The sequence below is a fragment of the Thermobia domestica genome, chromosome 6 (assembly GCF_964235325.1).
Source record: "Thermobia domestica chromosome 6, izTheDome1.hap1.1, whole genome shotgun sequence".
Taxonomy (NCBI): domain Eukaryota; kingdom Metazoa; phylum Arthropoda; class Insecta; order Zygentoma; family Lepismatidae; genus Thermobia; species Thermobia domestica.
In genome coordinates this window covers 141,196,174-141,213,610 of record NC_137459.1, presented here as the reverse complement: position 1 = coordinate 141,213,610, position 17,437 = coordinate 141,196,174, and positions in this window count along the sequence as shown.

Below are 17,437 nucleotides of genomic sequence, written 5' to 3'. Positions count from 1 at the left end.
TTTCTTTTTGATAGACGGAATAGGTTGAGTTGAGTTGATTTTGAGTTTAACGTCCCGTTCAGCAGCAAGGCTATATAAGACGTGGACCCACTGATTAACGTGGAATCCGAACCACATGAGCTCCTGCCGGGAATCGAAACCGTGTATCCCTAGACGGTATAGGTATGAAGGGAAAGGCTGTATACCAATACACTCTGTGCATACGAAACCGAACCTATGACCTGACCTACAAAGAGAACACAATAGAAAAAATATAAATGCAATACTGTTTACACTGATATCAAGGTGTGTAGTTTGTACCATATTCTCTGCAGAATGAAGCAATCGTTTTAAACAGCTACTGTGCTATAGTTGTATTGAGATAAAACCGCGTTATCCACCAACACCCTCATCCATGCCTTTTTGTTGCATATTCCATTCTTACGCTGTCATACTATATATTCTCCATTGTTTTAGGGATATACCTCATTGTATTTTTCAAGGCACATTTTGATTGTGTACTCCTACCAGTGTGCGACTTACCAGAGGAGATGACAGGGCAGTCCCCCTCTAAAGAATTGGATATCTCCCATAAGTTTTGAACTTCTTCATGTTAAATTTCCCGGATGTGTACTTTACATCCCCTGTAAATTGTCCTTTGATTCGCACATGGACGCACAACTTCAAAACAGAGCTATTTTTGAGAACAGTTTTGTAACTTATCCCCAATTTCCCTCTCCACATATCACGGAACAACATGCGTGGTAACTATTGAAACACTTGCTTCATTCTGCAGAGAATTTGTTGCAATTCTTGATATCAGGATAAATCATGTTGCGTTTATATATATATTTTTTTTATATTATGTTCTCTTTATATGTCAAAACATAGGTTCGGTTTTGTATGTACTGAGCGTATTGGTATACAACAGTTCCCTTCATACCTATTCCGTCTATCAAAAAGAAACTTGATACACTCACTTACTAATCCCTATAGTGTATTTTGAAATACAGTTGGGTTGTGTGCTTACATTTGGATTATGTGTTTTTACCCGGGACCACTCCAGAGGGAGGTCAAAGTTGATGGAAGGAATTTTAAGAGGAACTTTTCGTGACATTATCCCGATTTCCCTGGTTTTCCTTGTTATGGGTGCCAATATCTAGTACCTCTTGAAAGCTTGTTTCATGCTGAAGAGAATGAACTATAAACCATGAACTTCCAATGAACAGTGTTGATGCAATAGCTATTACACTGCAAGTCTACAATTTTCTTTATACTAACAGGGTTAATGAGTCTCAGAGACTTACTCCGTTGTCCATGCCACCTTTTTTTGTGCATGCACGTATTTTTGTTATGTTTAAACAATGGAACAGGTTTGATTCGGACGTCCGGATTGCATGTTCGTGTCCTTTCCTTTAGATGCTGTTGCTCATTATATACATATGTAAGATAAATAGCATTTTGTATAGATATTCTACACTTCTTGTAGTTACTGTACTTATTTTCTTATATGAATAAACAAATCAAATTGTATCTATGGATACATTTGCAAGCTACCAACATAAAATTCGTAAGGCAAAACGGGAAAATGCACATCGAGATTTCCCGTTCCGCCTTACATGAAGATGGAAAGTAGTAACAGGTTTTACATGTAAATTGTATTGCTAGAGGTCATAAGGCGAAACGGGAAAAGGCGAACAGTGCATAAATAATGAAAACGAATATCTGAAAAAAAGGAGCAGGGATTAAATCGTTTGAAAAGAAAATGCGTTTCTGACGATCCTGTCAAGTTATAAAGATGAAACTTGGTATATAAAAACTTCTCATTGAAAACAAACTCGTATCCCAGCGTTTTTGAGAATGTCTATTTTAAGGGACAATTGTTTCTTTCTATAATGTATTTATTCCCATTGAAAGTGATGCTGACGATTGTTTGTGGTACCATCACGGTAGACCCTATATATTTGAACAGTTTGAAGCGAATTTTGAAACACTGTTAGTACGTACCTTAAGCTCGAATTTTATCATTGTATATTTATGAAAGGGTGCCCTCTTCTGGAGATAGAATTGCCCAAAATTTGTATGACATGCAAATCTTAAGAGTCTATCAAAGTAGAAAGATAAAACTTGGTCCTTAAGTAACTCATTAAGCATAAGAGGATACGAATTTTACCTAAACTTCAATATCTCAATCATTTTGCTTTTGTCGAAGATTTAATTCTACTTGCATAAGCTATGCTGTCAAGTCTATCAAGCTTCTCTTCTCTTCAATCAATTTGGATTATACTCATAATTGCATTAAAATCCTCAGAACAGGCACGTAGCCAAGGAGGGGATTCGGGGTCCGGACCTCCCTTTGAAAGCAAAAACTTTAAAAAATAAGGAAATATTAAACAAAATGATACGAGAAAAAAAAATCAGCTAAAGCTACAGCTTTTCTCAAAATCAAATCTGCAGCATGCTTTTGGTTACTGTTTCTTACAAGGAGATTTGTATTACTTGCAATATAGGTGTCGAATGAGCGGGATATTCTGGGAAAGTCAGGGAATTTGAAATTTCTAGAAAAAAAAATACGGAATTCTCAGAATTTCTGCTACAAGTCAGAGAAATTTCAAGCTTAACAGCGTGGACATTCTTTATCATAATTTTTCGTCATCCCTTCTCTGCATTATCAAACATGCTTTTCAGAAAGAGTTTCCTACTGCTTCTTTAACCTGTCATTTGGAACAGACAGTTGTTGACTTAATAATGAAAACAAAAAAAGTTATGTGGAAAGAAAGTTCTGTTAACATTCAGTTCAACACAGAAAAAACACAGACATTGTAAAATATTTTTCAAGACATTATTGAGTATGCATTTTTATAATAGACGAGATCATAATGAAAGGAAAATATTCATATTTTAATGAATAGAAGAAGAAATGTAAAGACTGTAAAATATTTTTTCAATACTATTTTGTTTATTATTTTACTCGAGATTTCTTCATAGTTTGTTATTAAAGTATTTACTAGCATATCCTCATTTTATTGTCATAACAAACCAATATATGTTGCCAGTAAAGTAGTTTAGATTGATCGAGCTCCTTGGCCTTCAGAGTTTCAAATCCCACATTACGAAATCCTGGCTTAACGAACCAATATATGTTCCCGTAAAACAGTTTAGAATGATCGATCATCTGGTGTGATTACCACAAAATTTAATGTCACGGTTACCCCCGTAACCGTCACTACATTCTGGCTACGTGCCTGGCTCAGGAAACCAAATTTTGCCCTTTAAATACTTGCGTTTATCACTCATAAATGCTTATTGTTTTTAAGAATATCGCTTGCTCCTTCCCTATCTATTTTAGACATTTTTTCTACACTTAGAAAGCAAATATACATTTTTTTTTTTCAAATTGCGATGGAATCTGGTATCCCATTGTAACTCAAATTCGTCAGAAATTGTATTCTCAACGACTCCACCAATTTAATTTGTTTAAGAAAATTTACTTTCTTAGCATTTATGTGTCGCATAGCTTTGGCATGATGACCGTATTGTTGCATTGCATTAACTATATGCAAATAAATCATAATCATTTCTTGAACAATTTCACGTGGCTCTTTTATTTTGAAATAGAATGTATAGATTTATATTTTTCTCTCTTTCCATGTGACGGATTTGGTTGATATCTATCTTAAATGCCAGTGTTCTATATACGAGATATTCATCGCAATACTTTAACCGTTAGTTTAATATTCAGTAGATTAGGACTTTTTAACCTTTACATGTGGCCTATGAGTCATGCGTGTATGTAATTTACTTACTGTCCAAAATGCAGATTTTTACTTCTTTTCTTATTCGTACTGGACTTACTTCGGGCCTATATTCTGCCCTAGACAATGTTCTGGATAAACTTCGTATGTTGACTTCTTAGAATTTCCTCTCCGTATCCCTCACCACTTTCAGCACGACCAATAGATGCAAATTTTATTTGTTTTATCTGTTCATAGGCAAATTGAATGATGTAAGATTATCTGCCAACTTCTTTCTACTCATAAATGCCTATATCACGTTCACAATGTTATTCTCCGTAGCAGATATTACTGTGTTCAAATTGATATATATTGTTTTTAATTTTTACTCTTGCATTGGACTTTATTTCTAGTAAATTTCTTTCCTTCGTATACTGTTCTTTTCATTACTTTGTCTATTATTATTATTATTATTATTATTATTATTATTATTATTATTATTATTATTATTATTATTATTATTATTATTATTATTATTATTATTATTATTATTATTCGCCTTGCATACAACGAATACTTTATGTCTTATATTGTGCATAATTTATATCCATCATAAATGCTTGTGAAAGGTTCGCACATACTTGTATTTTCTTACGAATAAAATGTTTCAAAACTGTAATTGATTAACTTCATTTTTTTAAAAAAAAAAAGAAACAAATATTTCTAACTCCTGCAACACTTAATGAAAATAAACTTATCCTAAACATATAGCAACCAGAAATTTAACAGTAATGCCGGTTGCATATGATCAATATGTTAAGAACATCTCTGTAGGTAGCTTTCTCCAAAACGTTTAACACTTAGGTAATTGACGTTTAGATCATTAGTTACACCATGGCTGCTTGCATGCTCATCTTGCTCGACTTTTGTTGAAATATCATCCACTTTTTTTTCGATAAATGGTCCCCTACTGTGAGAAGTATATTAGACTCGAAAGAGAAAATATTAAACAAACTTAAAGAAAAGGAACATACTTCAAAAAGCGTGCTAAAAAGCAGAACATATATACGTAGAAAAAAAAAACACACTGAAATCAGAAAATAATAATAATTAAACACTTAAACTCAAAAGATAATGTATTACTACTACATATTAACAAAAAAATGTTTGAGATAGTGCCAATAAATATGGATTTACGCGTCGTAACATTTTCATCGACACAATTATATATTAAGCATTAATTTGCTCGTCTTGCGTATTATTATTATTATTATTATTATTATTATTATTATTATTATTATCATTATTATTATTATTATTATTATTATTATTATTATTATTATTATTATTATTATTATTATTATTATTGTATGTTTTTAGTGTTTTTAAAACTAGGTTCATATTTAAAGTAGCATTGCATTGTTATATTCACTCAATTATTTTATATGTGATGTTTCTTGTTTCATTGTAATCCTATTTTTGTTAAGCTTTCTTATAATAACTTTAGCGATGCATAAACATAAACACATGGTGATAGAACACTAACCTTTTATTGCGAGGGGTTTCTGGTTCGATTGCAGATCATTCCGCTGTTTCTTGAATCAGTGACCAATCGATTGGGAAGCGGGTGAGAATGCACAACTTCAATCTATTGTTGCTCATAGACATTGAATAAACACTCAAAACAAAGGAACACAAAATATTCATATTGTTGTTTCATCTCGTATTGTTATGTGTATATTCATAAATTGGCTCTAAATTATGTCTTTTTTTTTAGCTTGTATTGAAATTCAATTTGTACAAGATACCATGTTCGGAAAACATAAAGCAATTACCACCGAAGCTTTAGAATAACTTGACATCAGCTGTATAGTTTCACAAAGATTTATTTTTTCTCTCTTCCGCATGAATTAGAATTCAAAATACCTATTTCCGTAGGAATGTTATTTCTATTCTTTGTATGGAAAGTCAGTTCGATTTCCAAAGCATTACATTTGAATGTGCACTCAAAATATTGTATTGTTCTTTCCTTTCTGAAATTACTCCTGAAACTTTATAGCAGTTAGTAATATATATATATATATATATATATATATATATATATATATATATATATATATATATATACGTACGTACTGCTATTATTGTTGAACGCAGAAACAATATTGTAGATTGAAATACGTAAAAAAATAATAAGAAGTTACACAATTTCATTTGTTAGCGGATAGATGAAAATAACCATATTGTATGAAAATCCTGCGTTTCTTTCTTGCAGAACGATCTCCCGGGATTATTTTTCTTTTGTTTCGGATGTAGTTGATACTTTTTATTATTTTTTTTAAGGGATTGATTATCACAACTCATTTATATGCATGCGCTTACCTTGTCCATGCGTTCAGACGGCTGGCTGGGAGTCAAAAAATATCAGAAACTACTTGCTGAATTACATAGAAGAAGAAGAAGAAGAAGAAGAAGAAGAAGAAGAAGAAATAATGCATAGGATAAAAAGTTAAGAATCAATTTTGTTTTCTGACACGATATTTAAACAGAAAGTGGTAGAAATTAACGATTTGCATTTTCACGTTGATCACTATACTTAAAAAACGGTAGTATCTAGGGAGAATCTTTTTTTTTTTTCAATTGATCATACGTTCCGAGAATTCGTTTCATCTCCATTTTTTATTCTCTACTGAATTTAGAGGTTGTGTCAATCCACTACAACTTCCGGTCTCAATTTTGATCTACAGAGCAAAAGCAAAGCACGATCGACAATAGCACGAAAGCGCGATAAAACGAAGTGATCAAAGCTAAATAGCTGTTGGAAGAATTGAGCTGTAAACTTAAAAGATTGACATACTCCCTGGTCTCACACAGTTTTTGTCGGCCAAGCTCATTTATCTTGTTAGGCCATTCTTCTTCTTGTTTCTTCTTCTGCTTCTAAGTCTTATTTTCGCAGTTAGTCGGCTTTTCGGATCGTTGTCCTCCACCTGTTTCCATCTTATGTTATATTCGATTTGACACCACACTGCACAATACCGTTCTTAACCCTGCACGTACACACTGGGGTCTGTGGGACCCCAAGGCATATTCATGTTAATACTATTTATTTTTGCAGTTTGGGCTATCAATGTAAATTAAGTTTGCAGTACTGTTTATGTGGAGTAATAGCAGTCTAGCCAGTTTAGTGAGACTCATTGTTGGAAACAGACTTTATTTTCGCTCTTGCGTTGATTGGGGTCCAGCATACCCCAGCGTGTACTTTAAGTGAGTGATATTTAAAAAAAAAACATTTTGATAAAATGGATTTGGAAACAGTTTAGAAACTCTAGTTGTGTCTAAAATGTTCTGTTTACATATATTACTTACAACAAAGTATCACAAAGTTTAGTTTCATAAATGTCAGAAAGCTCATAGCATTTACTGCTGTTGGGGTCCCACAGACCCCAGTATGTATTTTAAAGGAAGAATTATTTTATAAATTTCCCTCGTTTTTTTTCAAAATAATACAGTAATTACAAGAATGGCATTAGAAATCCTATTTTCAGTAAAATGTTGGAGCATTGTTGATAGATATTGTGTAAAAATGTATGAGTTCATTAAATAAAAAGAAACTCCATAATTTGGAGAAATATGATTGGGGTCCTACAAACCCCAGTATGCAATTTGTGAGTAAGAAAATAAGTGTGTACGTGCAGGGTTAACACAGTTTGCCCACTTCTTCTTTGTCCGGCCTCAGGTTACTTATTCCTAAAATCACCTTCTTACATGTTCAAACAATCTCAGCCTACTTTCTCCCAGTTTGTCTACTGCTGGTCTCACCTTTACAGTTACTGGATGATTTCATTCTTAATGTTGCCCTTCCGCCTCACTCCATACATCCACTGCAGCATCTTCATCTCTACCACATGCAACTTCTGTTCCTCTCTATTCTTCGTTGTTCAGCTCCTTCGTGGCTAAGCGGTTAATGCACGTGCCTTTGCGTGGGAGACGCGAGTTCGATTTCCGACGGGAGCTCGGGTTTTTAAAATTCCCCGTTAATATGTAGGTCCCGTCTCATATAACATTTCATGTAACTTTTCTTTCAAGGCATATCGGTATCTTTCGGTCACTAAACACTCCTGCCGCTTCTATCCATTTCGTCCAACCGCTAATAATTTAGATATTTATATCTGCTGCCATTCCTGCATTTCCTGCAAAATTGATACCAAGTACTTGATTTTGTTCGTCATTACCACTTTTTTCGTCCAGTTGTATTATTGTATTCTGTATTACATTTTTCCTGAAAGGAAAATATAAATAATATGTCTTAGTTCTACTAATTGTTAGCCCTTTGCTCTTCAATGCTCCTCCACTGGAATCCAGTCTCCCTTGCAGAGCACGATGTCATCCGCATATAGCATCATTAAACTAATAGACACGAAAAAAAAAGAAAGAAAAGAAAAAAATAGAAAATAAATGTTTTATCATGCAAATATAGACATGGACACATTGTTCATCATATTAACTGATACTAGAAAGTTAAAGCTACAACCCAACATAAATATTCTTAGTGGCACTACGCCAGGTTATTACATATTTTAAATTTACATGTAAACCGAAAACATGCAATACCATGCTTTTTATTCAGTATTAGAAGCTAACTTCGTTATATAGCATCACAAACGTCGGAAACCAACCAAACTTCGGGGAATTGGAACCAGCAATAACTCAAGTAAGACAAAGAGGGTACTGCACAACCGAAGTACCTTAATGCGTGATACTGTAGTCGTCATATGACGCATTTCGAAGAAATATAAACTGAGTTACAAGTAATTGAACATTTTGATATGCTTTCAAATATTTCATTTTGAAAAATGTGCTTAGATAAGTACTATTACTCGTTGTTCGTTAAATATAAATTAACTTAGGCGAAGACGTAACTTAAGATACCCTGTAGAATTTACAGATTTGACCTAAATTTAATATGTCGTATGATAATTATTTTAATTGCTACTAATCCCAGCCGTGAAACTCTTCTACATGCTCAACGCATTATAAGACTGTCTTTAATATTCAATATTCAACAGACAACACGTTTAGTCGTTCTTAGCGGCTATACAAGGAGTTGTTTGGACGTATAGGATAATGAGATCTGGAACATATATGTCCAGCGTGCTGGAGATCTTGTAACTGTGCAACAATTATTTCTAGAGTCCTGCTGGCAATGATACACTGTCCTACCAATTCAAACCGTTAGTTCATAGACTTTATTCCAAAGGCAAGCAAGTTAATGTAGATATCGTGCATAATGTAGAGTGCAATGAGTTGTCCTTGTGAGTGCTGATGCGCGTTGTCATGCAGGAAAATGGTGTCCCGTAAAACCTTCACATAAAGTCGTGGAATTAGGATTGATGACGGGGATAAGTATAGGATGCATTGATCATACTTTACTCTAAATGAAGACAAATGGAAAGCTTGGTGCCAGTTTTTTCATACGATAATGTCTGGTGTGGTTCTAATTTGGCGAGAACGAACACAAACTGGAAATTCCAGCTTACCTCACGTTCTACGAATATGCATATGACCGTCACTGTATCCGAAACAGGAACTACTTTCATCGATAAAACCAGCATCAGTCATTCCCGTTGCCACTTGTCTCAACCGTCAGCACCAACGATATTATCGGCGATGAGCAAATATCGAGGGTAACCGTGAAAGACGAATGCGGTAGCATAGAACTTCTTCCAGTGACTTATTACTTAGTGTTCTTTCCATGACATGAATGCCACAGGGACCCTGATTCGATTGGCCATTGCCACACTGCCAATTATGACTGCACAAATTAAGCTTATGTTCAGGTGATTCGTTATACGTACATCGTGACGACACATCTGTCTTGGGAACCCTAAACCTCTTATTGTGTAAACCATATTTCTTCGTATCCGTAGTACTACTATATGGACATCTTGGAGTGACGCAATTGAACGACAGACTTTAGTGGCGTCTTACGACATTGAATACATAGCACGATGTATGTTCACATATAAGTGCAGCTGTCATGTTATGCGGCGAATTTTGTAATTACTAGCAACATATAATATATATATATATATATATATATATATATATATATATATATATATATTACAATCAACTATCCCTCTCTGATGTAGAAACCAAGATTAGCATTGTCTATTTTTGTTATATCTGCATCATTCACATTGAACTTTTGCAAATGAATAAGGGATATTTTATGCACATTAAGAAGTCCTACTATGCTAAATAATCGGCTTTTACTTTTAACAAATGAATACAAGATCATTTCTTTGCACCAGTATTATCAAATTTGTGCAAGTGCATGCAATATCCGTATTCTATTAACACGAACGTTGCGACGTAATAACTTTGTATACTGACGGCCAATGATTCAAACGCAACATCGTATAATAATGCAACTTGTTACCATTTTTCTTAAGGATTTTATTTTCAAAAGTTGGTTATCATAATGTATTAGGTGATGATAAAGACTTTGGACCATCTTCCTTGTTGGATTATTAGGTTAAAAAGTAACTTCAATACTATACTCACACAGTCAAAATGATCGATTTCGATTAACCATGGATCAGTAAATCACTCTAGAATGCATCTCTTTAAGATGTGTTCAATATCTTTCCTATTTTGAGGTAGTTTATTATTATTTTTAAACACAATATTATGCAATTTATCTGGTTGTACTTTAATGTTATGTATTAGCATTATGTAACTTAATTAAAGGTTTGTACGAGGTTTAAATCAGACCCTTAACATTAGAACCAAGCTTTCAGTTCTTTGTCATGCACATACTATATAATTTAAAAAAAATATATTTGCATATTGACCGAAATAGCACATCACATTCTCCATAAATATCCCAATGCATATGCATATATATATATATATATATATATATATATATATATATATATATATATATATGTATATATATATATATATATATATATATATATATATATATATATATATATATATATATATAACGACACAGAGATAGTAGTTATTCGCTAAATATCGATATTTTTTGAATAGCATTGGTTCGTGTCAATTAAATTAGAACTGCGATTGGACTATCCTGTGGTCAGTATTTTATTCGTCCGACTCTGAACTTTTTTACTATGTATGCTGAAAGAAAAACCACAACAATCGAATATTTGCCATTTTTTCTTGTGTCATTAGCAACCATACATCGGATGCTTTAACACACACACACACAATCAGTCCCGCGCTCACACACATATATATAATATTTCAATTTGTGAAGACAATAACATTCACTTTGGTGTAATGGACAAGCAGCATTTCTGTTTTCTTGAGAAAAGCGAAAAAAAAAAACTAATTGAATAGTATAAATAAGTACATTAGAGTTATGCATCTATTGTTGCTGTTAAAAGTGACACCAAACTAATCTACCAAAATATTGTTTACTTCTTTTATATCAGTAAGTATTATACTGAATAAAAAAATTGTTGTCTCAAAGCTGGAAAAAATATAAAACAAATGACAAATATTAATTAAAATCAATAAATGGTTTCAATTTTCTTAGCTGTTTATAATTTTATAAATATGTATGAGATTGGTGGTTACTTACAATGTGACAATAAATCATTAACAAAGTCTGAGTAAAGAATAGTTTTACCACTTTTCACCATTAAGCATTATATAAACAAAAATAAAAATAATAGAATTATAGTCACCCACGGTTCTTTGACACTCTTACAATATTTTTGGCGATTACTTTTACATTAAATATTTAGGAGTTTTGGTAAGTAATAATGAAAACCTTAATGAAACAAAATAACACAATATTAACAGGGGCATACTGCACGTTCGCATTACTACGCAACATTTCATCATTGCACTTAACATAAAAACAAACATATTGGCTACATTGAAGACACGAATCCAAGCTTGAAATACTATATGATCTAAATTTTAGTTAAGTTGAAGGTCTTACCTTACATAGGCGTTGTGCTAATAAATGATACAACACTCTGAACAAATACGGTAAAGTAAAAATGTAACACAAAAGAAAAAAAAACTAAATTTGGTTAAAGAACATTATAGGTGATTATTTCCTATTTTGTAAGGATCCGATATCTATTCCAACCTGATTTTTAACAGTCATGGTGTTGAACAATTGTTTGTATGATACACAATTTACATAGCGTTGAGCGTTGAAACGCCATAAATGTTTCTGAGATTTTTCTCAATAATATATCGCATTGTGGTTTCTTTATTTGTCATTGATTTCAATGTACTTAATTTTCTAACCCTCTACCAATCGCTGCTTTAATTTTACAAATAATCTAGCTTAAACCAGTGAGTGCAATTTCAATGTTAGAAAAAGATACACACACACCAAATCACTTTGTCTCTCATTCGTAAATATTTTATTATATTTGTTTACTAAATTAGATTTATTTCCAGACTAGAAATTGAAGTAATATGTACGTTAAGTATTAAAATTATATTTGTTCCAAACAAACACTAGATGATATTCCTGCAGTCACTTAACTGAATGGCAGTTTTATAACAAACATATTTTTTTTTTTTACAAATTTTATGGATATATATGCAGTGAATGTTGGACACAACCCAAGAATGCAAATATACATACATATATATATATATATATATATATATATATATATATATATATATATATATATATATATATATATATATATATATTTCTTGTCAATATTTTTTTCCTCGTAGAAATGCTTCCTAGTTTTCCATATGCTAAACGTGTTTGTTTCCATGTTTGTTCTCTCCCTGCACAAGAAAGAATTTTGGCGAAGATATTGATTTTAATATAGAATGTCCACAAATATCGCATTGATACACAACCGACCAGTATATATATATATATATATATATATATATATATATATATATATATATATATATATATATATATATATACAGTTTTGCGTATTTTCTGAAAGGTACTTCAAGTAATACATCTATGGACAATTTCAAAAAACATTAATATTCTTATGATAATGTAAATTTGTTCTGCATGATCATTCTACACTAGCGAATGAATATCGGAAGTGAGCAACTAATTGCTTACAAACAAACTTTAGGTAATGGAAGAACGTCAAGAGTAAATTATGGTAAACGTTAACAATTAAGCGTAAATAGATACTAGAAATTCAATAATTTGTTTCTTGTCAATATCCCAGTTTACTTATATTATCATCGGGTAAAAATGTTCTACACAGTGTGTATATATAATCTCAACCTTAAATGAAACTTTAACTATATTTTGCTTCCGGTAAAGTCCTCTCTGCCCTATTTTGACCTTATAGTTTCCAGTATTTACAAGCAATACAAACTCTTGTATGAGCTTTTAAGCTTAGACATTTTCACTATTCGGTAGTACCTTAATTGTTAGTACACCTAGTAAGCAAAACTTATCATGTGTATAATATATGGGAATAAATGACTCTTACAAGATAAACATTTGGGTGTTACATGAGGAGATGGTTGGATCCCAGGCTATATGAATGTGTGGTTGACAAAAACATTTGTGGTCTTCTCTGTCGGTTTCCTCCCATGCTATCATTCCATCATTTTTTTTCCTTCCTTAGGCATATGCTTTCATTAATCATTCATCTCCTTACCCACAGCAGAATAACCGTTTAGCATTAAATTGTGATTAGCGTGATATTATTATCATTACTATGTACAGTATATGTTTAAACTTTTTTTTTATCTTAATAATATGATGCCTGTCTCTTGCAGCTAGAAACTATTGGAATATTTTTCTCCATATAATTTTGTGACAATATGACAAATATCCACAATTACTACTTTCTGTAGCCATATTACAAATGTTTGCGTTTAGCTTTCCAATCAGTGTTTCGTCCATATATGTTTTGGGGGCATTGCTCCCTGGAGATCTGAGAGTGACCCCCGGGAGAGGCCAAAATAATACCTCTATAATATAATAATAAATAGAATAGTACTGGGTGAAAATAATATGTGCCCCTCCGAATACTAAGTGTGGCCCAAAGAACATTTTTTTTCTGAGAGAAACGCTGGATCCAATTGCATCACGGTGCTTTTAGGGACAATACTCTAGTTGGGGTAATGAATAATCTACTGTAACTTTCTGACAGTTCAATATACTTTTGATTTTATATGCCAGGTCTTAATACTTGCTTACTTTTGTACTAAATGTTGTGTGTACGATGTGAGTCAGTGACATTACTTCATCTATGAGAATCACTTCCTGGTTTATTTTATTGACTACAGTAATGCCGGATTTATATGAATATATCGTTACATCTCTTATGATTTATTGTCCACAGTATGGTTTATTTGTCGTTTTCAAATATTGTTTTAATGTTGATATGTTTAGTATGCTTTAATATCAATGGTGATTATTATTTTATTGTTATGTTTAAATATGAGTAACATAATATATTTCTTCCCAAAATATTTATTCTCACTGTTTCTGATGTTCAATATACTAGTTTGCTAAATCTGTTTAAATAAAAAAAAAATATTTAGCTACAATAGTATATTTGTAGAAATGGTTTTGTTTACACAGAATTGCAGTATTAGTAGTAAAGCTAGTTTATGTTCAGTTATTACTAAGTAATTAAAAGTTGCTATAAGTTTTTGATGAACGAAAAAGACCATAAATACTGTGTTGTTGATTTCTACGTTGTTAACAACTATTATTAGAATATATGAACGTCCGTATGAAACTCCATGTTAAGTACAAAGCAATAAAAAAGTAATTGTAAAACATATACACACAAGTTATGTTGCTATAGTCAATTCTCCACAAGATAATCCACTTCTCGCTGCTTGTAACAATTTGGCATATGGAACCCTTGTTCTGTGGTCAATTGACAACACGTATCCACGCACTTCTCAACTGATGCCGTAGTCAGTTCGTGGGGAACCACATGGTAACTCATGCAAACCTTGCTGAATGCATGAGACCCGTAGCGTTGTTGATTTTGTCTTCGATGCGTGCTCTGTAACAGATATCTACTAATGTTCAATGCTCCACAATTAATCTTACTTCCATTGTATACATTACCGAACTAATGAGTATTGATCAAATTCTCATGGACATTGCGAAAAAGCGGTGAAAAACGACTGGAAATTTTCGAAATGTGAGTGCGGAGAAGAATAGAGAGAATTAGCTGGCTCGAGCGGAAAACGAATTAGAGATTGCTAGAAATTGTGTTGTTGAAAAAAATAGATTTATTTCACAAAGATAAGAATATATGATGTTGAGTGTCTTCTAAAAGCCATTTATTTTGCACCTTTGAGAATATAAAGTTAGGTTTATAAGAACAACAACAACAACAACAACAAAAAAAACGCGGTATTAGAGGCACAACTTACAATTATATTGCTGTTAAATTATCAACATCGTGTTAATTTGTAGCATAATATATAATTGATTTTACAAGTCTAACTTAGACATGCTAACGTTTCGCTCAAGAAGATGGCTTTTCTATTGCAACTTCGAAGTCAAAACATTTGTTCCGATTAGTGAATATGGCAGGTTTTGTTAGTCCTATGTGTTTATGTCTTTCTTATTCATGGTATTATTATTTTTATTATTGTGAACCGCATAACTCAGAATGTATGTGAACTACATTTAAGCAGTTAAGAAATGCATGCGTTTATTAGTAAGTATATATAACATAAATGTGATATATATACTGTCCTATACTTGACTATACTTATAATACTTATAGTACAACTATATTTATAGCAATATACTTATTGTAGATTAAGTTAATACGTGCATTTCAAATTTAAGAATGTTTAATTGTGATAACTTTTAAACATGTACTATGTATGATTTTACTCCGTGATTAAATATATTAAACACCAAAATAAACTCTCTTAGATTGTATTTTCAATGTTCTTACTAATATTCCGAAACCTGATAACATTTCTGTTCTGTTATGCTTTATTCCTTTTGAGTCGTGATACGCGTAGGGATCTCCGCTTCCCCTCACTCATAATTCTATTGAAACAATGTTAGAGAACAACTATAGTGCAATATTTTCGAGTATTCTCTTTTGAGTGGATTTCCTAAAACGACTTCCAAGTGAGTTTGAGAGGCTTCTCTTTCCGGTTGGTCCTGATACGTGACAAGACTAGTTTTCTGTGTCCAGTTCAATTGTTCTCCTCCACTTTCAAATTCTCTAACGTTATTGAATGAAATGATATCCGATTTCTTGAAGAGTGAAGTAGGACTAAAAGTGCGCATTTGTCTCTGTGTACACTATTCCCCGAGAGAAACAAACCAATTTTAGGAAGGAAGAGAAAAAAAGTGAATAGAAAACCTTATCTCCATGCTTGGGAGAGGAGGATGGTTGTTAATATGGATATGCGGTTGCTCCACGGACAGCGAAGACGAAACTATTGGGGAGGCACAAACTGTCACGTATTTCAGTTGTCGATTCCCCAATCAGGTCTCTAGAAGATCAGTACTGCATAGGAATGTTTCAAAAGCAACGCGTTTCTCGGTAATTGTTATGCCTTGTGTACTTTTGTACAAAGGACGCAAGAAAGCCACTTGGGAATTCAGACCTCAAAAATAGATGGAACGAGAGGTCTAGAACAGTATTTTCTCTTCAATTGAGAGTGCTACAACGCCATCTGGACGGAATTGTTGTAAACAAATGAATAACACGTATGTAGCATTTTTTTCGGCGGTACTTAATTTTATTGTATTTCTCTAAAGTAAGTAAATAAATAAATAGATACATTGCTTGATAGTTTCAATGTTTTACTGCATAAGTAATGTACACTTTGATATATTGATGATTTTTTAATTTACAAAACGTTATGAACACATACCTCGACTATTTAAAATATTGGTTTAATTATTTTAATGATGTTAAAACAATGCAGTAAATAAATGCAAATCAATTTGTAACTAATTTATTTGATCATAAATTGTTTCAATGTCTCTCTAAAACTGTTGTGTGCTTAGTGAAAATAGTAAATAATATATATATATATATATATATATATATATATATATATATATATATATATATATATATATATATATAGGCCCTATATATATATATACAAATATATAAATACATATCGGATTTTTTCCACACAAAAAAAGTATATTGGCGTTATCACTGATGTCCTTCATAATGAACTTATGCACAGTAATCACGTATTCGTATTCACGAAATAAATCAAGGAAACATACATCAAATGTTGTGCCATTATCCTTAATGGTTGCAATCAACCATACCATACCATACTGTAAAATTTTCTTACTCAGCGTAAAATGTTTTATTATCCTTGTAACTGAATTATTATTATTATTATTATTATTATTATTATTATTATTATTATTATTATTATTATTATTGCATTCTTTGTTGAAAGTATACCACACATACCAATGTTTATAGGTATCCATATATTCAAAAGAAAACAAATAAAAGCAAACTTCCCCCTTCCTTTTGCAATAATTACTTTTTTTTTTTTTTTTTTGACGATGGTCGTGTAAGCCTAACACTTTTATCGTACAATCTCAGAAGAGAGATGATTATTGCTACTGCTCTAATGCAGTGCTATTAATTTAAATTATAACTGTTAGAAAATTGATTATCTGTAATCGGTGATTTTAGGTGGTCAATTATCACCTCCTGATGTACTGTACCAACAAAGTAAAT